Source organism: Palaemon carinicauda, chromosome 6 (genome assembly GCF_036898095.1).
Source record: "Palaemon carinicauda isolate YSFRI2023 chromosome 6, ASM3689809v2, whole genome shotgun sequence".
NCBI lineage: Eukaryota > Metazoa > Arthropoda > Malacostraca > Decapoda > Palaemonidae > Palaemon > Palaemon carinicauda.
In genome coordinates, this window is record NC_090730.1 from 170,225,782 (window position 1) to 170,248,616 (window position 22,835).

The window sequence follows — 22,835 nt, forward strand, 5'->3', positions numbered from 1 at the left end:
CTGGGCCAGGACGAAGGTTTACCAAGTTTCATCATTGTGTGACAGCACAGGATCAGGAAAAAAAGGTAATGAAAATAAAATGTAATGTAATACTTTTAACCACAGTGCCCTACTCATTAATTTTATTGCTGTTTTCAATACGAAATTAAAGCTCAGTATCAAAAACCAGAGTTCAACAGCAAAGGAAAGAACAAACTAGCTTTGCAAATAATAATAATAATAATAATAATAATAATAATAATAATAATAATAATAATAATAATAATAATAATAATAATAATAACAGACTTTGAAGATTTGTTCCATATTCAAAAGACAAAACTCAAATGACCAGAGCCCTGTAACAACCTTCTTTCCGAGCACTGAAGTAGTTCTTATTTCATTAAATGATGTTTCACTGATTATCCACATTGAATTTCATCCATGTACCTTTCAAATTACACTTGATTAAACTTTTTAATCCCTTTAGATTACATTTATTTCCATTATATTACCAGTAAGCAGAACCAATGCTACCAACGCATATGTATTCATTCACTGGGTAAGCATCCCCCCGTCGGCCATGTTTGCTCTCCGTCTAGTCCTGGCAGTCCACATTCCTTGGCTAATTTGGCTTTCATGTTTGAAAAACGTGACCGTCTTGGATTCTCTCTCATCGTGGGTAATTTAGGTTCGTATAGTTAATGATAATATATCTTACCGATCGTGTTTCGCGTCATTATGAAGAATTCAGGATTAGTTAACGTTAGACTTCATTCCTACACATGATTCGATTTCCCTGGGCTTCGGCCATGTGGTCCACACTTTCCTACATTAAAACTCCTGTAGGAGGGATATTACCGTCACTAGACCTTGTGCTTTGCCAAAAATTCATTCCATATGTAAATATTCGGTTCTTTGCAGTACCAAACGACGAAATGCCACATTTCCTTATAATTTCTCCACCCTAAATCCCCGGTTTCTACCGGCTATCCTCTGGTGTTGGCCAGTATACTAGGATATATATCACTATTCATTTGCGACGAAAATATTTTCGAAACGGGAGAAAGCACTATTTAGAAAATGTCACAACCGAAACCTAGAAAAGCTATTTCAGGTGGCATTTTATAGTGGTTGAAGTTGTGGTAGGTCGACTACCTTTAGGCCTAACGGTCAAGCTATGTCTGTTGTAGGTATCGTCAATTATATACGAAACACGTTATAATCAAGTGTACTGGTTTAATTGTATGCCATCAAGGATATAGTATGGTAACGGCCATGCCCCATTATCCATATCCCATTTTCAACCCCTTTGCTTGAGAATGCAGCGGTCTGAAGCGGGTTACAGTTAGCATCATAGTTGAGTAGGTAGAGACAAGGCTTGTATGTTAGGTGAGAATATGGCAGTTGAAGTGGGTTGCAGGGTCTGTAAACACCTGTTAGTTAAATGGGTAAGGACACAGCTTCTTGGTTAGGTTAGGTCAGTGGTTCTTAACCTTGTTGGAGGTACTGAACCCCTCAAGTGTCATATGTACACTCATCGAACCCTTCATAGTTGGATATATATATGTATATATATATACTGTATTCTATATATATATATAGATATATGTATATCTATATATAGATATATGTATATATATATATATTATATATATATATATATATATATATATATATATATATATTATGTATATTTATATAGGTAAATGAAATAAAGGGAAAAAGAAAAAGAAAGTTACACCTAAATATATCGGCATATATTTCAAATTCAAAGCATATGTATATATTGTATTAGTGCACAATATGAACCATGCATCATTTGCCCACAGAACCAGTTTGTTCAAAGAAAAAAATCAACAAAATATGAACTTCGCACGAAAACAAAAACATGATGAATACTTTTTGCATGTCAACGTGACTTATGATGTCTTTCAGAGGCAATTTCAGAAATTCGTGGCTTAACCTTGGCAAGTGTAACTTTCATATCCTTTGTGTTTTGTTACCTCCGCCGAACCCCTGGGGTTCGATCGAACACTGGTTAAGAACCACTGGGTTAGGTGGTTGTTGATGCATGTTGGAGGTACTGTTCGTTGTTATTCAAGGGTGCTTTAATTTTTTTCAAACAGTTTCTGCATAACGTCATTCTTAGTCATTGTAATTGAAATGTCACGATTATCAAAACAAGAATAATAATAACACGGGAGTTTTTATTTGCCGGACTTCCGGATTTCAAAAACATAATTTTCCAGCCCATTTTCTATGGAGTTGCTCTTAGCGGTTTTCACCGTAGGTATTACTAATGCTTCCTAACTTGATGGGGCTAATGATTTATATTTTGCCCGTTGTAGCTCGCTTCGCTTGCAAATGATCGTCACTGCATTGCTCATATGTTCTGGTATGGGGAACATGCGTGTTAGCCCCGTGGGAAAGCCTTTCGGCATTATCAATTACACAGACTTAGGGAAAGGGGTGAAGACGATTAATAAAGGTGCGAGATGTTGCGCATTTTCTATCATGAACTTTTCTTCTATTTCTCATTATCAGACAATATATGAAACACGCGTTTTCTACCCTAACCTTTCATTATTAACATTATGAATAAAATTAGCTATGATTGTGTTTATTCCTATGTTTTCAATATTAAACTTACCCGATAATCATGTAGCTGTCAACTCCGTTGCCCGACAGAAATCTAAGGAGGGATACGCCAGCTATCACAATACTAGAAGGGGGTGTACTAACCAGCGCCACCTGTGGCCAGGTACTCAAGTACTTCTTGTTGACACCTCCTCAATTATTCCTCTGTCGTGCCTCCGGCTAGACGTTCTGGGATACGCTTATGGTCTTCGAGTTTATTCTCGCTTATTTGGTGATGTATTCTCTTTGATTTACGGCTGTCGCATTACTAGAAACCTTCTGATATTAGCTAGATAGCTTTTATTTAATTCAGTTTAACGGTTAACGAATTTTTGCTTGTTTTTTGGATCTCCCTTTGACTTCTCTTGAAAACAAAATGTCTGACATTTCGCAAGCCCCCTCCCATAGACGTTGTAGGTCTTGCAATAGACGTATTCCGAAGGCCTCGGTAGATCCTCACACCGCTTGTTCTGACTGTAGGGACAGACCCTGTCAGTTAGAAAATCGATGTGAGGAATGCGCCGGACTTTCGGAATTGGATTTTGTCCGACTTTTAAAGTATTCTTCTAAGTTAGAGAGAATTAGAGCTAGGAGGAGTTCTTCTCACTCTTCTTTATTTTCCTCATCTCATGATCCCCTTCCTGATCCTACCCCTGTAGTGGCTACCCCCGATCCTACTGTGTGCCCTCCGCCTGATATGTCAGTGGTTTTACGCGCTATTCAGGCTTTAGGCGATAAGGTAGAGTCAGTGGTAAGTGACCATAAGTCTCTGATGGCCGAAGTGAAAGAGTTGAAGGCCAAGAGTGCAGTGGGTGAAGTTAGTGCCAGTGCTGTGACGAGTGCTAGTGTCGGTGCAGTGCCTTGTACTAGTGTTAGTGCCAGTGTGGTGCGTGGGGATTTTTCTGTGCGAGCCAGTCGTTCTCCCAGTCCGGGACCTCTTGCAAGCTCCCAAGCCCAGGGGAGAAGCAATGTCGAAGGGCATAAGGGTTCGGCAGGCCTTGTTAGGCGCACAGAATTATCCTCAGTGGTTGCGGGCGTGTCTTCCACAGACCGTCACTCCCACTTGCAGACGATTGAGCCCGTCTTCCGCTCGTCCGCTGATCTTCTCTCGGGGAAGAAACGTTGGTCTCAGGTCTCTAGACCGCTTAAACGCAGAGTCCAGCCCTCGAGTGCTCAGCCAGGTTGCAGTCGTTGGCTCAGCTCTGACTCGCCTCAGTCATCTAGCGACTGTACTCCGCCCAAGAGGAGTAAGGTACAACAGAGCTGCACCGGTGGTGCAACCACTGTTATGGCTTTACCTCAGTCTGCTACTGTCTCTGCTGATCCCAAGTGGTCTATGCTTCAGTCCATGCAAGCTCAGCTTTCGGACCTGATGCGTGAGTGTCGTGCTGAGAGTGTTGCACCTCCTGCACCTGTGGTGCACCAACCTCCTGCACCCGTTCAGCCTGTGCTGCACCCGCCTGCACCGGTGGTGCACCAACCTCCTGCACCCGTTCAGCCTGTGCTGCACCCGCCTGCACCGGTGGTGCACCAACCTCCTGCTCCCGTTCAGCCTATGCTGCACCCGCCTGCACCGGTGGTGCACCAACCTCCTGCACCCGTTCAGCCTGTGCTGCACCCGCCTGCACTCGCTACACCCAGTCGCAGCTCCATCTGCCAGGCGTACGATGTTGAACCACTTTCTGTGTTCACTGTTCCCAGTGTTGTTCAGCATCAGCCTTCTTTAAGGCAACCTTCGGTTTGGGATCAGGAGGATTACTCCACTCTTCCTCCTCCTCCCCTGGCTGCTCCACCGGCGGTGCAACTCTCGGTGGAGGTACAACAACCTCTTCCACCTGTGAGTCAGTCTCCTCAGCTGCTGCACCGAGCTCTACCCGTGCACCCTGATCCTGCTCCTCAGACATCTCTGCTTGCGGGAACTTTACCTTGTTCTGCACAGCCTCGGTCTCTTCACGCTCCACTCATACCACAGGAACAGGAACAGGAACTTGCTGCACCTCCTCCTTCCACCTCTGTTGTTGTTCCTGCTCGTTCTGACTCTGCGGTTCAGCATTCGTATCCGATCCCGTCGCCTCATTCTGGGGTTGAGGTTTCGGATGATGAGGAGGCACACCTTGATCCCTCTTCGGACGTGGACGAATCCAAGCTCTCTCCACAGTCTCTTGATTTTCGCAAGGTCTTGGCTCTTCTCAGGGAGGTTTATCCAGACCATTTTGTCTCAGCTATTCCCCGCTCTCCACCATCTGAGTTTTCGCTGGGAGTGCAACAAGCTCAGTCTTCCTATACCAAGCTTGTCCTAGCTAGATCCTCCAAGAGGGCTTTTAGGATCTTAGGGGATTGGCTGCAGTCTAAGCAACTTCTTGGCAAGACTTCCTTCATGTTCCCTCCAACGAAGCTCACTTCGAAAGCGAGCGTTTGGTATGCCACAGGGGAAGCACCAGGCTTGGGAGTACCTGCCTCTGCCCAGGCTGACTTCTCAAGTCTGGTAGACTCGCCTCGAAGATCTGCTATGAGACGCTCAAAAGTGTGTTGGACCTTCTCAGACCTGGATCACTTGCTTAAAGGGGTGTTTAGAGCTTTTGAAATGTTTAATTTTCTCGACTGGTGCCTGGGGGCCCTCAGCAAGAAAACCTCTCATACGGACAAAGATTCTGCCATGCTGTTAATGTCCTGTATGGATAAGGCCATCAGAGATGGATCGGGCGAGCTAGCGTCCTTGTTTGTATCAGGGGTGTTGAAGAAAAGAGAACAGCTGTGTTCTTTCCTTTCCGCCAGCATTACCCCTTGCCAACGGTCACAACTTCTGTTTGCTCCTCTTTCGAAGTTTATTTTTCCCGAAGAGCTCATTAAAGATTTGTCTGCTGCCTTGATACAGAAGGACACGCACGATCTTGTAGCTTCTTCGGCTCGTAAGTCTAAGGCTTCCACCTCAGTCCCTAAGACTTACCGCTCCCCAGTGGCTGATACCCCTGCGACTAGATTCATACCGCCCTTTCGTGGTAGAGCCCCCAGCCGAGGAAGCTCCCGTCCAGACTCTTACAGAGGCAAGTCCAGGAAAGGATCCAAGCCATCCAAAGGAAAACACTGACTCTCCGCTTCTCCAGACGACAGTAGGAGCCAGACTCAAGACCTTCTGGCGAGCTTGGGAGATGAGAGGTGCAGACGCACAGTCTGTCAGTTGGCTGAGGTTCGGTTACAGGATTCCATTCTACCTTCAACCACCTCTGACCACTTCGCCCATCAACCTCTCTCCCAACTACAAAGAGGAGGACAAGAGACTAGCTTTGCACCAGGAGGTGTCGCTTCTTGTGCAGAAGAAGGCTGTGGTTATAGTCCGGGACCATCAATCCCCGGGCTTCTACAACCGTCTCTTTCTTGTGGCCAAGAAGACAGGAGGTTGGAGACCTGTGCTGGACGTCAGCGCTCTCAACGAGTATGTCACCAAGCTGACGTTCACGATGGAGACGACCAAGTCGGTCTTAGCAGCGGTCAGACTGGAGGACTGGATGGTCTCATTGGACTTGAAAGATGCTTATTTTCACGTTCCGATTCATCCAGACTCCCAACCTTTCCTAAGATTCGTTTTCGGAAAGGTCGTCTACCAATTCCAAGCCCTGTGTTTTGGCCTAAGCACAGCTCCTATGGTCTTTACCCTTCTGATGAGGAATGTAGCCAAATTCCTTCACTTGTCAAACATCAGAGCCTCCCTCTACCTAGACGACTGGCTGTTGAGAGCCTCCTCGAGTCGTCGTTGTCTGGAGAATCTTCATTGGACTTTAGACCTTATCAGAGACCTGGGTCTATTAGTCAATTTGGAAAAATCTCAACTCATTCCCTCACAATCCATCGTGTATCTGGGAATGGAGATTCAGAGTCAGAGTTTTCGGGCTTTTCCATCGGCCCCCAGGATAAGCCAAGCCCTAGAGTGCATCATGAGCATGCTGAAGAGGAGCAGTTGCTCAGTGAGACAGTGGATGAGTCTCACAGGGACTCTCTCGTCCCTAGCCCTGTTTGTCGAGCTGGGCAGACTCCACCTCCGCCCTCTTCAATTCCACCTAGCAGCTCATTGGGACAAGAGTTCGACTCTAGAAGCAATCTCTATCCCTATCAACCAAGAGATGAAGACCACTCTCCTGTGGTGGAAGCACAACCTCCTTCTCAGAGAGGGTCTATCCTTGGCCATTCAGACCCCCAATCTTCATCTCTTCTCAGATGCATCGGACTCGGGCTGGGGTGCAACCTTGGACGGAAAGGAATGCTCCGGAATGTGGAACGAGGAACAACGATCTCTCCACATCAACTGCAAGGAACTGCTGGCAGTTCATCTAGCCCTGTTGAACTTCAAGTCCCTCCTGCTAGGCAAAGTGGTGGAGGTGAACTCGGACAACACCACAGCCTTGGCTTACATCTCCAAGCAAGGAGGGACCCATTCGAGGAGCCTTTACGAGATCGCAAGGGACCTCCTCATTTGGTCAAGAAGTCTAAACCTCTCTCTAGTCACGAGGTTCATCCAGGGCAATATGAACGTGTCAGCAGATCGTCTGAGCAGAAGGAATCAGGTCATTCCCACGGAATGGACCCTCCACAAGAGTGTGTGCAACAGACTTTGGACCTTGTGGGGTCAACCTACCATAGATCTGTTTGCCACCTCCATGACCAAGAGACTTCCTCTGTTTTGTTCTCCTGTTCCAGACCCTGCAGCAGTTCATGTGGATGCCTTTCTACTGAACTGGTCCCATCTCGACCTGTACGCATTCCCTCCGTTCAAGATAATCAACAAGGTTCTGCAGAAATTCGTCTCGCACGAAGGGACACGGCTGACGCTGGTTGCTCCCCTTTGGCCTGCAAGAGAATGGTTCACAGAGGTACTACAATGGCTAGTAGACTTCCCCAGGACTCTACCTCTAAGAGTGGACCTTCTACGTCAACCTCACGTAGACAGGTTACATCCAAACCTCCACGCTCTTCAACTGACTGCCTTCAGACTGTCGAAAGATTCGCTAGAGCTCGAGGCTTTTCGAAGGAGGCAGCCAGGGCTATTGCCAGAGCAAGAAGGGTTTCCACTCGTAGGGTCTACCAGTCTAAGTGGGAGGTCTTCCGAAGCTGGTGTAGAGCCAATTCGATATCCTCTACCAATACCTCTGTGACCCAAATAGCTGACTTCCTGCTTCATCTTAGGAATGAGAGATCCCTTTCAGCTCCTACGATTAAGGGATATAGGAGTATGTTGGCCTCAGTTCTCCGCCATAGAGGTTTGGACCTGTCTTCCAACAAGGACCTTCAAGACATTCTTAAGTCTTTTGAGACGTCTAAAGATCGTCGTCTTTCCACTCCAGGCTGGAATCTAGACGTAGTCTTAAGGTTCCTTATGACATCTAGGTTCGAACCTCTCCAGTCAGCTTCATTCAAGGACCTTACCCTCAAGACCCTTTTTCTCGTTTGCCTGGCAACAGCTAAGAGAGTCAGTGAGGTTCATGCCTTCAGCAAGAACATTGGTTTCACGACCGAGTCTGCTACATGTTCTTTCCAGCTTGGATTCCTAGCAAAGAACGAACTTCCTTCACGTCCTTGGCCTAGATCGTTCGAGATACCTAGCCTTTCCAACATGGTAGGTAACGAACTTGAGAGAGTTCTTTGCCCTGTCAGAGCTCTCAAATATTATCTCAAGAGGTCTAAACCTCTCCGAGGACAGTCAGAAGCCTTATGGTGTGCCATCAGGAAACCCTCGAGACCCATGTCCAAGAATGGGCTTTCGTATTATATAAGGCTTCTGATCAGAGAAGCACATTCTCACTTAAAGGAGGAAGACCTTGCATTGCTGAAGGTAAGGACCCACGAAGTAAGAGCCGTAGCTACTTCGATGGCCTTTAATAAAAACCGTTCTCTGCAGAGTGTAATGGATGCAACCTATTGGAGGAGCAAGTCAGTGTTTGCATCATTTTATCTGAAAGATGTCCAGTCTCTTTACGAGAACTGCTACACCCTGGGACCATTCGTAGCAGCGAGTGCAGTAGTAGGTGAGGGCTCAGCCACTACATTCCCTTAATCCCATAACCTTTTTAACTTTTCTCTTGAATTCTTTTATTGTTGTTTTTATGGTTGTTACGGTAGGCTAAGAAGCCTTCCGCATCCTTTTGATTTGGCGGGTGGTCAATTCATTCTTGAGAAGCGCCTAGGTTAAAGGTTGTGTAGAGGTCCTTTAGTAGGGGTTGCAACCCTATATACTTTAGCACCTTGGGTTGATTCAGCCTCCAAGAGGAACGCTGCGCTCAGTAAGGAAGACGAACTTAAAAAAGAGGCAGAGTAACGGTTCAATTCGACTTCCTTACCAGGTACTTATTATTTCATTTGTTATTGGAGATAACTGTTATATGAAATTTGGGGATACTTGGCTATCCTTTAATCTTGTACACTGGTTTTCACCCACCCCCCTGGGTGTGAATCAGCTACATGATTATCGGGTAAGTTTAATATTGAAAAATGTTATTTTCATTAGTAAAATAAATTTTTGAATATACTTACCCGATAATCATGATTTAATTGACCCTCCCTTCCTCCCCATAGAGAACCAGTGGGACCGAGGAATAATTGAGGAGGTGTCAACAAGAAGTACTTGAGTACCTGGCCACAGGTGGCGCTGGTTAGTACACCCCCTTCTAGTATTGTGATAGCTGGCGTATCCCTCCTTAGATTTCTGTCGGGCAACGGAGTTGACAGCTACATGATTATCGGGTAAGTATATTCAAAAATTTATTTTACTAATGAAAATAACATATTATTGTTATTTTCTCATTTTTTATTCCCATTCAATATTATTTATCATTCATTCCATTTTACCTTCCTATATTGGTTTTATTTGTTGGGTTATTTCTTTATCCCTTCCCGGTTTCACATAAATACTTACCCTGGACTAGTTTTTTTATCCAGTTAATTCTCGGTATGATCTCCTCATTTTATATTCCCATTCACTATTATTTAACGTTCATTCCATTTTATCTTCCTATATTGTTTGTATTTATTTTTGTTGGTTAGTTCCTTTTCTCTCCTCTGTGTCTTATAAAACTTTTCTTTCGTCTAGTTTCCGTAATTAGTTAATTCATGTTTTCTCTTTTGTTCGTTGTTTTTCCCTTAACCAATCATCACTCTAGGCCTATTCAGATATCTCCCTACCCCCCCCCCCCCTTTCCTTTATCTCTGTATGCGCTGATTTCCGACCCATTGTTCCCCTGCCTTTCCCGTTTTAACCTTTGGCCTAGTTACTCGTCCTTCGTTACTAGTGCGTTTTTTTCCCCGTATTTTGAGATGGAACATATTATAGAAACTTGTACCGGTTGCAGCATTCCGTATCTAAAATCAGTGGCTCAATTCCATGGTGATTTTGTTGATAATTCAGGTTATGTTGACCATTTTCTTAAATCTCACAATGTTATTCCTCAACGTTTAAACTGCCCCTAGTGTCGTGCGCTTTTGTCTCTTCCTTCCGAGTCCAGCAAGTTTCGACGTTTCCTTCATAAAAGTAAGTCATTCCTCAATAGTCATTATTCGTGTTTTGTGACCGGGGTACTTCTAGGCAAGGTTAGGTGGGTTTGTTAGGTTCTGTGGCCTTTCTGTACTTTTTATATGGAGAAATTATTGAATATATCTGAGGAGATATTTAGCAGTTCTAGCTCTAGTAATGCCATCGTGTCGTTGGTAGTTCTGTGTACTATTCGTCTCCGTTGGTAGTACTGTGTATCAAGGTAAGTCATTCCCCCATTCTTATTATATGTGTTTTGTGACCGGGGTACTTCTAGGCAAGGTTAGGTGGGTTTGTTAGGTTCTTTGGCCTTTTGGTACTCTTTATTTATTGTGTAATAGTTTTATGGAAGTATTATTTAGTTTACGTATGGAAAAATTTATTTCTACCTCTAGTAATGACATCGTGCCGTTGGTAATACTGTGTACCATTCGTCATCGTTGGTAGTTCTGTCAACCATTGGTAACGTTGCTAATGTTATCGTCCCCGACATCTGTTGTTTATATATTTTAACTCAGTATATATGTCCACAGTGTTAATATTTATATGGTTCATTTGTATTGTATTTCATTGTGTGATTTCGTACAGGAAATATATGATTTCCTATAGTAGATATCGTGATTTAACTGGTTTTCTCATTCATTTCATCCGTAATAACATCAACCAATTCGTCAACTTAAAACTAACCGAATTGGTTGATCTGTTTGTTTGCGATTGAAATGGTCATCAAAATCGGTTAAATCTCGTTATTTGCTATAGGAAATCATATATTTCTTGTGCGTAGTCACACGATGTAATAATATACAAAATTACCAAAATTCTTAACATTTTTTGTATTGTAGACAGATAAGGCTCACCGTCTGCTGCGTCGCAAGGGCCTCCCTTCCCCTTATAAGGGGGTTAAGAGGCGCCTTTTTGGATCTTCTTCCTCCGAAGGGGACTCTCCTCGTCGTACTCAGCCTACAGCTTCTGCTCCTTTGGACCTCTCTGCAGACAGTTCTCCAACTCCTGCTAGATCTTCACCTTCTGGGGAACTCGTCACCCGACGGGCAACGGTCCCTTTGGGGCAAAGGGATCGAGCCCGTGTCTTACATACGGTAAGGCGATCTACACACACACACACAAGGTAAAGGGATTCTTCCCTTCCACGTGCAATGCTATGCTTGTAATGACCAACTTTATGCATCATTTCCGTTTGTTAACATCTCAAAATAGGTACTTGGTAATATATGGCCACTAAGGTAAAAGCAGTTCTAATCAACTTTCAACAAGTTTGATCTTTATTTATTGGGAATGACTACTGAGAGATACAGGAACCCCCTTAAAGAGCAGTAATATGGTTTCACTGTGAGAAATTGCTGACCCAGCCATACACAAATGTAGTAAGATATGTGAATCTGTCTAACCTAAACTAGGTGTAGCGTCCACTGGGTCCCCCTTGTATACTGATCAGGAACTAATCAGGTTTCAGCATTTTGACATATTCCACAATTAGGATTGAAAAGACATCTGGTATTTTTGCCTGGTGTATTGCCATAAACAAAACACAGGGAGTAATATTTTATACAGTGGAGATGCCCTTTGGGTGATATTTATCTCCAATTATCTATTAATTTGATAGATTAGAGTAAGGGTTTCATATTAGTCATATGAAGGTTTTATATATATTTAACATCTAGTGAAACTGGAATTTTCTTATAAGAAATGGTGGTGCTGGCAATGGCATTTTTCTTACTAATAGAGGTCGGTGGGTGAAGAGTTTGTTGAGACAGGCGTAAACTTTCTCATGACTTGGACCAAACTATTTTATTTATGAGGAAGTTGTTTATCTTGGTCTGATATATGACAGTGTTTGTCTGGTTTTGTGATATAAATATCATTGTTTCCTTTTAATATGACCTATATACTGTACATGCCAAACTACTCAAGTATTTCAATTAAGTAAAATATTGAAGTTATTTCAAATATTGTATTAAACAACTTCTTATTGGAATGATGTAATAGTAGCCATTAGATTACTGAAGAGCATCTAAAGAAATATCTTATGTATGGCAACCTCCGGAGATTTAACGCAAAGATTTTGCCATTTAAAGTTTCGAAGCGATGGCTGATAATTGTCAGAGAAATAAGTTTTGCATGTAGAAAATGCTAGTGTTCACATTATTTTTACAAACTAAACACGGCCAACATTCGTCCTATTAGTGAAACCCAGCTAGGCAAGAAATTCAGTTACAAAATCATACTTTACAGTACATATAACTAAAAGTGGGAATATCTATATGCAACTAAAAATAGTTGTGATTGTTATAATGAAATCAACTGGATATGTCTTCTAACATGACAATACAGCATTGATTCCTTACATCAGAGGGACTCCATTTTGTATCACTAGTATCCGAGGTAAAAACAGTTTGTTCTTGTTTTCGTAGCTTATGGTATATACATTTTATCCCAGATAAGTTTCAAGACGCTATCTTCAGAATCCGAAGACTTGATGAAAATTGTCAAGTAAGATATGTGGTTTTTTGATAGGCTGAGCAACCTTATTATAGATTTTATTGCCTGGGCCCTGTGTTAGTTCACCCAACCTTTGCCTTTTACATTGGGTCTGTTCCCCATACCTTTGCTGTCCAACCTCTAATCTATTACTTTATAGTAAAATTACAAAGTTCACCCTCCCCCCCAAAGTTGTCAGAGCTGAATGAGTGGCCACCCTTACCCAACATGATCATAAATCTAGACTTCTAATGCTGTATAGATCTTTTCTTGACTTTTAGTCCTTACTTACTGGTAGCTGACCTCCAACAAGAACTCTGAATAATAAATGACACTGCATCCTCATTCACTGAGGACCAACCTTAGTTAATGCTGTAGAAGTGCTCAATGAAATTTATTGTGTCTTTGAACATAAGATTATAAAGATTTCTGTATTCATAGTCTTTGAAAGATGGTGAAAATTATATAAAAAAATAATAGATCTCTTGTTGGTTGGCTGGTATGTGTAGATAAGTTATTTGTTACTAGTTTACTTTAAAATACATAGTGTTTACAGTACATTCTGTACTAATTGCATTTTCATATTTCAGGTGAAGTGCAGACAGCATGAAGAAAGTCATTAATAACCTTCCAGTCATAAAGTGTTCAGGTATAGTATAGATCTTTGACCATTTTACACTAAATAGTTTGGTTAGAACATAAATAATTTGCCATTTAGAATAAGTTTAACCTTTTGTAACATATTGTGCATCCTGACAATAAATATCCCAGTCGGTAATGGTGGTCCCCAGGGAGGCATGAAATGATTTTATATTGAATAATCACTTTATTTTACTTTATTTGGATGTATAAATATAAGTTTTATGTCTCCTGGTTGGTGACTCGTGCATGTGGAAACCTGGCGGTGGTACATATTAAAGGACACAGTTTCCTTTAATGTAACTGTAGCATGCAGCACCAATACTGTACTGATGTAAGTTTCATTTCCATTTAGCTTATTTCTTAGACATTCTCAGATTTGATGAAGCAGTTTATTCCTATGCTGATACGAACTTTTAACTTTTAAGTAGTTTACTGCATTCCTAGTCTTTTTTTTCTACAATGACACAAAAAACAAGGGAATTTAGATTCTCAGTGCATGGTGGTGCTGTGTATAGCTGCATGGCTCACATCGCTATACTTTGTCACCCATTTAAGAGGAAGTATCCCCTCATCCCTACAATCATAACTTAACGCAGCCACTTCAAACCACTGATGTTTGATGGTCTTCCCCCCCCCCCCCCCATGCAAAACTACTGAAGTATTTCAATAAAGTGAAATATTGAAGTTATTTCAAATATTGTATTAGATTAAACAACCCCTTTTCGGAAATGATGTAGCAGTAGCCATTAGATTACTGAAGAGCATCTATAGAAATATCTTGACGTATGGCAACCTCCAGAGATTTAGGTCAAAGATTTTGCCATTTTAAGTTTTGGAGCAATGGCTGGTGGTTGTCAGAGAAAGAATAAAGAATTTCCCAAAAGGTAAGATAAAACTATACAGTATGCCAGAAGTTGCTTGTATTGTACTACATTGTTATGTAGAAAATGCTAGTGTTCACATTATTTTTACAAACTAAACACAGCCAGCATTTGTCCTATTAGTGAAACCCAATTAAGCAAGAAATTCAGGTACAAAATCATACTTTTAAACAAGACTTACCCGGTAGTTATATAGCTTACGTCCCCGACGTCAACGGCAGAAAATTCGAAACTCGCGCCAACCGCAAGTTGGATAGCCAGGTGTACCACCCCTGCACCCTAGCGTGGTACCTGGGAACCATTCCAGTGACCCTCATATATTCCCTGCTGTCGCCAGCGACGACACGTGAATTCTACTCCGTCATTACTGATGGTTTTTTGGTGAAGTACAAATCTTTGGTTATTGACTCCCTCTTGTTTTTTATCTCGCTTTGGATATTTCGTGATTTTGTTTGGATTAGATGATTTTTGACCTTTGCTTGTCTGAATTCTCTTAAATTTTCAAAATGGCCAACCCCCCCATAACTTTCAGGTTGTGTGACTAGTGGGTGTAAGACCCGTATGGCTAAAGCCTCTCTCTCTTGACCCCCTTTCTCTCTCTGTGTTGCATGTAGAGATAAAGTGTGTGATTTAGGTGATCGCTGTGATGAATGTGTTTTGCTGTCAGAGCATGAATGGATTGAGTTTGATAGATACAGACGTGAACTCCAAAGGGATAGATTGAGGCGTAGTTCCTCTCGCTCATCTAGAGATATTTCCTCTTCCCATGTCATTAATCCTATTCCTTCACCTGTAGTGGTAGATCCCGATCCCACTATTGCAATTGCTAATGAACCTTCACTAAAAGATATGTTAGTGGCGATTCAAGCTCTCGGCGCTAAAGTTGAATCTTTGGCTGCGGACAGGACACAGTTGATGTCCGATGTGCGTCTATTAAAAGGTGAAGGTGCAAGTGCAGTGAAGTTAATTGCAGCGGAGGGTGCGCCTGCTCGTGTCTGTCGTCCTCCTAGTCCTAGACCTCTTCCAAGCTCCCCAACTCCTGGGAGAAGGAATGTCGAAAGGTGAAAAGAGACGAGAGGCTTTATCAAACGAGCAGACGTCCCCTCGAACGTACCTGTGGGCGCCTCCCAGGACGTTCGCCCTCGCCATTGGAAAGGTGAGGTTAAGTGTTTTTCGTTGTCTTCAGATGACCCTTTGCTTAAAAGGGTAAGGGGTCCTATGATAAGGCCTATCGACGTCCTGCTAGTTCAAAACCTGGATGTAGTCACTGGGATACTCCAGAGCCTTTTGAAAGCCCCCGATCAAACGTCCTTTTAGAACGCTGGACGTTTCCAAGGATCCTTTTGTGCACTCACGACCAGGCTTTACCTCTTTCCAAGCTCCCAAGCAGCCTTCAGACTGGTCTTCGCCTTCTAGGCGCTCTGTTCCATTTAGCGATGAGGAGAACGTGATTTCATCACCGTTTTCACAACGTTCGGATCCTAACTTTGTAATTCTTCAAGACATGCAAAGCAGGCTCTCGCTCTTATGCAATCATACCAGCGTAGCAACAAATCTCATATCAGCGGTCGTGATCGGAGCAGTGAGCCAGGACATGTTTCCGAGCGCCCTCGTAATCGGGGGATCTAAGCTTCCTGCTAGCCGCTATGAACTGCCTTTAGGAAGTGATCGTGATCGTTCTCCTAAGTCCACAGTCCACAGTTCTTTTATGAAACGCGAACGGGACAATGTGCCCGTGCGTTCTTCTAAGAAAGACGTCGGACGTCCTGTTAAATAGGCTATTGAACGTCCTTGCGAACGGGTTACCGATCGTCCTGTTATACAGGCTTATGTTCGTTCTTTGGGTAAGTCTTTCGAACTTCCTTCGACTCAGGCTCCTGGACTTCCCACAGAACAGGCTGCTGAACATCCTTGCAAACAGGCTACCGAATGTCCTTTCAAGCAGGCTGCCAAACGTCCTATCATTCAGGAAATTGCTCTCTCCGCCAATTATTTTAGTGAGCGTCCTTCAGGTCGTGTTTCCGGGAGGATTACAGTTGAACGCGTCGCTGAACAACAAGCGATTCATATTACCGAACGCTTGTCAGCAGTTGACGGCAAGCGTGTGTCTGAATATGATCCTGAACGTCCTATCCCTTGTCATATTTCGGATGTTAGTTTGGATTACGATGAGGAGGCTTATTCTTTTCAAGACATCGATGCGGTTCATGTACACAGGAACTTCTCGTCTCCGATCGAGCTGATCGCGAGCGTTCGGATGAGCCGCACGCGACTCTGCCGCCTGTTACTATTCGCAATGAGCCTATTTCTATTGCAGTTGGCACTGAGGATTTTTCTGAAATTGAAACCGCTCTTAACCCTACTGCTCCGAGGAACGTTGCAAGAGAAGTAAGTAGAAGCCCAGCTTTTTCCTTTGAAGTTTGATGACGTTTCAGAAGACAAGGACTGTTTCTTTCCGTCATTCTGCCGATCTTAAAAAACTTAAGAGTTTTTACGTAAGAGTTTTCAGACTTTTTTTTGTGCCTACAGCCCCGCGCTGGTCTCCGTCTTGAGTTTACTCTCGGCAAAGCCTCTAAGAAAGCCTGCTTTACTAAGATGGTACTGTCGCGTTCGTCCAAGAGAGCTCTTAAATTAATGGGTGACTGGTTACAGTGTAAGAAGGCCTTAGGAAAGACGTCTTTTTCCTTTCCTCCAGCTAGACTGGCTTCGAGGTTGAGCACCTGGTACGATACGGGAGAAGTTCTCGGCTTGGGGATTCCTGCCTCTGCCCAGGGAGATTTTTCAAGCCTCGTAGACGCTCCCCGTTGGTCGGCCATGAGAGAGACCAAGATTTTTTTGGTCTACTTCAGAAATGGACTACCTTCTCAAGGGAATTTTTCGAGCCTTTGAAGTTTTTAACTTTTTAGACTGGACACTGGGGGCTTTGGGTAAAAAAGTTGAGATTTTTAAAGAGGGGGATACCTCTGCCCTGGTCCATTTGATGTCGTGCATGGACAAAGCCTTGAGGGATGGCTCTAATGAACTTGCAGCTCTTTTTTCCGCAGGTATCCTTAAGAAAAGAGATCAACTATGCTCTCCTCTTTGGCCGGGGGTGACTCCCTTCCAGAAGTCCGAACTTTTATATGCGCCTCTTTCTCCATTACTGTTTCCACAAGAACTTATCAGGGAGATTTCTTCAGCTTTAGCTCAGAAGGCTTCTCAGGATCTTCGTCTCCAAGACTGCTAGAAAGGCTCTTCCTTCCTCTTTTACCAGCCGCAAGCCTAAGGAAGATACTTTTCCCAAGTTTTCCCGGCCCTTTCGAGGAAGATCTTCCAGCAGGGGTAGCTCCAGACCTGATGCTAGGAGTAAGAGAAGAGGTTTCAGAGCAGGGCGAAGCAGAGTCTGACTGCTTTCGCCTTCAGGCAGTAGGTGCTAGACTACTCAAATTCTGGCAAGCGTGGGAGAAGAGAGGAGCAGACCAATGGTCTATTTAGATCTTGAGGGAGGGTTACAAGATCGCCTTTCTAGGGAGCCCTCCCCTGGTCTTAGTTCCCTTGGATCTCTCTTCCAGATACAGAGAGGAGGCAAAGAAACAAGCTCTTTCGATCCAAGTGTGTCTTATGTTAGAAAAGGGGGCCATAGAGAAGGTTCAGGATATCCACTCACCTGGTTTCTACAACCGACTGATCCTGGTACCCAAGAATGGGGGGGGGGGGGATGGCGTCCAGTTCTGGACGTGAGTGCGCTGAACAAGTTCATCATCAAAACGAAGTTCACCATGGAAACTTCGAAGTCAGTGCTAGCAGCAGTAAGGAGGGACGACTGGATGGTCTCATTAGACCTTCGGGACGCCTACTTCCACATCCCCATCCATCCGAGCTTCAGACCTTACCTAAGGTTCGTTTTCATGGGAGACGTCTTCCAATTTAGAGCCCTATGCTTCGACCTTTGCACAGCACCTCAGATCTTTACGAAGCTCATGCTGAATGTAGCAAAGATCCTACATTCAAGGGGCATAAGAGCCTCCCTGTATCTCGACGACAGGCTTCTCAGAGCACACACTTACGATCGCTGCCTGAAGGATCTTCAGACAACCTTGGACCTTGCGAAAGAACTGGGTCTCCTTGTAAACAAGGAAGAGTCTCTCTTGGTTCCATCTCAAGGGATTTTATATTTGGGGATGACGATACGGAGTCAGATTTTTCGGGCTTTTCCGTCCCCCTTAAGGATAGAGCAAGCCAAGTTGAAACTAAGATAGTTTCAAAGTAAGAAAGTTTGTTCAGCAAGGAAATGGACGAGTCTGATAGGAACCCTCTCCTTGGAACAATTCGTCCCACTGGGAAGACTGAATCTTCATCCTCTCCAGTTCCATCTCAACAGCCATTGGGACAAGGAGAGGGACTTAGAAACGATGTCCATTCCTATCACGAACCCCATCAAAGACTGCCTTCGGTGGTGGGAGGAACCAGACAAGTTCCAGGAAGGTCTCGACTTGTCAATAAAGAGTCCAGACATTGTGTTATGCTCCGACGCCTCTGACACAGGATGGGGAGCAACCCTAGACAAGTTAGAAGTCTCGGGTCTATGTGTAGAGCCCCCAAAATCCTTGCATATCAACCACAAGGAGTTGTTGGCAGTTCTTTTAGCCCTCAAAAGTTTCGAGGCTTTAGTCACCAACAAAATAGTTCAGGTCAATGCGGATAACACGACAGCATTGGCATACATCTCAAAGCAAGGGGGAACACACTCGATATCTCTGTTTGAGACGTCAAAGAATCTCCTGGTGTGGGCAAGAGAGAGGAACGTTATACTTCTGACGAGATTCATTCAAGGGGAGAAAAACAATTGCAGACAGTCTCAGCAGACGGAATCAGATCCTTCCAACAGAGTGGACCCTCAACCTTGATGTGTGCAAGAGCCTGTGGCATCTTTGGGGTCGCCCTTGCATAGACCTTTTCGCAACTTCGAAGACGAAGAGGTTAGAGGCGTATTGCTCCCGTTCCAGATCCAGAAGCAGTCCACATAGACGCTTTTCTGTTGGACTGGTCTAATCTAGATCTCTACGTCTTCCCACCTTACAAGATCCTGTACAAAGTAATACAGAAATTTGTGACATCCAAAGGAACCAGGATGACCCTAGTGGCCCCCTATTGGCCGTCAAGAGAATGGTTCACAGAGGTACTGGAATGGGTGATAGACACCCCAAGAATTCATCCTCTAAGAGTAGATCTACTCAGACAACCCCACTTGGAAAGATTGCATCAAAATCTCCACGCTCTTCAGCTGACTGCCTTCAGCCTATCGAAAGACTTGCTAGATCTAGAGGCTTTTCGAAGGAGGCAGCTCAAGCTATTGCAAGAGCAAGAAGGACTTCAACCATCAAGGTCTATCAATCTAAGTGGCAGGTTTTCAGAGTGTGGTGTAGTCAACTCTCTTTCCTCATCCAGTACCTCTGTTGCTCAAATTGCGGATTTCCTGCTATATCTTCGAAGTAAGTGCAATTTCTCCTCCTCCTACTATTAAAGGCTATAGGAGTATGTCAGCTACTGTGTTTAGACATAGAAACCTTGACCTCTCTGGCAATAAGGATCTGCTAGAGCTTCTCAAGTCTTTCGAGACTTCAAAACGACGGAACCAAGATTCTCCAGCCTGGAATCTGGATATTGTTTTGAAGTATCTCATGAGCGACAGGTTTAGCCGCTGGGTTCAACTTCCTTGAAAGACCTCACTATGAAGACTTTATTTTTGGTCAGTCTTGCGACAGCCAAAAGAGTGAGCGAGATTCATGCGTTTAGCAAAAACGTTGGATTTCGTAATGGTAAAGCTGTCTGTTCCTTGGCAATTAGGCTTTCTTGCCAAAAACGAACACCCTTCTCAGTCTTGGCCCAAAGCATTCGAGATTCCAAATCTTACGGATCTGGTTGGAGATGAGGTAGAAAGAATCTCATGCCAAGTTAGAGCTCTAGATGCTACTTGGAGAGAACAAAAGACTTACGAAGCAAATCTGAAGCTTTGTGGTGTTCAGTCAAAAAGCCTTCTTTACAGATGTCTAAAAATGCCTTATACTGTATTTTGTCAGGCTTTCAATTAAGGAAGCTCATATTCATTGTAATGAATCAGACCTTGGACTTTTAAAGGTCAAGTCTCATGAAGTCAGAGCAGTGGCAATGTCGGCAGCATTCAGGCAGAACAGATCTCTACAAAGCATAATGGACACGACCTTCTGGAGGAGCAAATCCGTGTTCGCGTCATATTTGAAAAGTGTTCAGACTTGTTATGAGGACTGTTTCACTCTGGGTCCATTCGTAGCAGCGAGTGCAATAGTGGGTGAAGGATCCTCCACTATGTTCCCATAATTCCAATAACCTTTTCTTCTCTTGGCACTTTTAATTGTTTTTTATGGTTGTTTTTGTAGATTGTGTCAGTCTTCCACAATCATTGATTTTGTCAGGTGGTCATGTTTGTTCCTTGAGAGTACAGTAGCTGGAATTGGTTATTGGAGGAGGTTCTGTCATGATGAGGTTTTGACACCGGTTTGACAGTCCCTTTGAGATATTCAGCCCCCTGGGAGGATCGTTGGATCTCATAAGGCTAGCAGACATAATGAGGCAGAGGATCATTGAAGTCAGCTTCCTTATCAGGTACGAACCCTTAAGTTTTGTTTTAATTAACTCTAAAGTAGAATTCCAGATATGCTAGCTGTCTTTAACCCTCCACCAAAGGTGTTAATCAGCTATATATATAACTACCGGGCAAGTCTTGCGTTTAAAAATATTTTCATTAATAAAATAAATTTTTGAACATACCTAGTAGTTACATATAATTTTAGTCCCACCCTCCTCCCCTCTGAGACTAGAGGCGTGGAATATATGAGGGTCACTGGAATGGTTCCCAGGTACCTCGCTAGGGTGCAGGGGTGGTACACCTGGCTATCCAACTGGCGGTTGGCGCGAGTTTCAAATTTTCTGCCGTTGACGTTGGGGACGTAAGCTATATATATAACTACCGGTTAAGTATGTTCAAAAATTTATTTTATCAATGAAAATATCATTTTACAGTACTTTCTAAGCAACTAAAAATAGTTGTGATTGTTATAATGAAATCAACTGGATATGTCTTCTAACATGACAATACAGCATTGATTTCTTACATCAGAGGGACTCCATTTTGTATCGCTAGTATCCGAGGTAAAAACAGTTTTGTCTTGATGCTGTAGCTTATGATATATACATTTTATCCAAGATAAGTTTCAAGACGCGATCTTCAGAATCCGAAGACTTAATGTAAATTGTCTAGTAAGATAGTATTATGGGGTTTTTTGATAGGCTGAGCAACCTAATTATGAATTTTATTGCTTGAGCCCTGTGTTAGTTCACCCAACCTTTGCCTTTTACGTTGCGTCTGTTCCCTATACCTTTGCTGTCCAACCCCTCTAAACTATTGCTGTATAGTAATATTACAAAGTTCACCCTCCCCCCAAAGATGTCAGTGCTGAATGAGTGGCCACCCTTACGCCTCATGGTCGTAAATCTAGACTTCGAATTCTGTTTAGATCTATTTTAGACTATCTTGAAGTCCTTACTTACTGGTAGCTGACCTCCAACAAGAACTCTGAACAATAAATGATACCGCATCCTTATTCACCGAGGACCAACCCTAGTTAATGCTGTACAAGTGCTCAATGAAATTTATTGTGCCTTGAACATAAGATTATAAAGATCTCTGTATTCATAGTCTTTGAAAGATGGTGAAATTTATATAAAAAAATAATAGATCTCTTGTTGGTTGCCTGGTATGTGTAGATTAGTTATTTGTAACAAGTTTACTTTAAAATACATAGTGTTTACAGTACATTCTGTACTAATTGCATTTTCATATTTCAGGTGAAGTGCAGACAGCATGAAGAAAGTCATTAATAACCTTCCAGTCATAAAGTGTTCAGGTATAGTATAGATCTTTGACCATTTTACACTAATTAGTTTGGTTAGAACATTAATAATTTGCCATTTAAAAAGAGTAACCTTTAGTAACATACTGTGCATCCTTACAATAAATATCCCAGTCGGTAATGGTGGTCCCCAGGGAGGCATGAAATGATTTTATATTGAATAATCACTTTATTTTACTTTATTTGGATGTATAAATCTAAGTTTTATGTCTCCTGGTTGGTGACTCGTGCATGTGGAAACCTGGCGGTGGTACATATTAAAGGACGCAGTTTCCTTTAATGTAACTGTAGCATGCAGCACCAATACTGTACTGATGTAAGTTTCATTTCCTTTCAGCTTGTTCCTTAGACATTCTCAGATTTGATGAAGCAGTTTATTCCTATGCTGATACTAACTTTCAACTTTCAAGTGGTTTACTGCACTCCTAGTCTTGTTTTCTACGACCAAAAAAAAAAAATAAGAAGGGAATTTTGATTCTCAGTGCATGGTGGTGCTGTGTATAGCTGCATGGCTCACATCGCTATACTTTGTCACCCATTTAAGAGGAAGTATCCCCTCATCCCTACAATCACAACTTTCTCTGCCACGTCATACCACTGATGTTTGATGGTCGTTTCCCCCCCCCCCCTGTCACTTGCGTGGGGGTATTATGGCTAATAAAGCTTAGTATCCCCCCCCAGCCGATTAAAGGTTCTGCATCTCTATTGCCCTTCTTGCTGCGGCAAGAGACTATTATAAGATCACCATGGCGA

General features: G+C 43.1%; 1 long non-coding RNA gene across 1 annotated transcript; it reads left to right on the forward strand.

Moving 5' to 3' along the window:
• Window positions 1-542: 542 nt before the first annotated feature.
• LOC137642826 (uncharacterized) lies at window positions 543-22,068 on the forward strand. Its single transcript, XR_011044867.1, has 4 exons — window positions 543-670; window positions 10,978-11,232; window positions 13,222-13,280; window positions 22,018-22,068. It is a non-coding gene; the product is annotated as an uncharacterized lncRNA (long non-coding RNA).
• The last annotated feature ends 767 nt before the right edge of the window (window positions 22,069-22,835 follow it).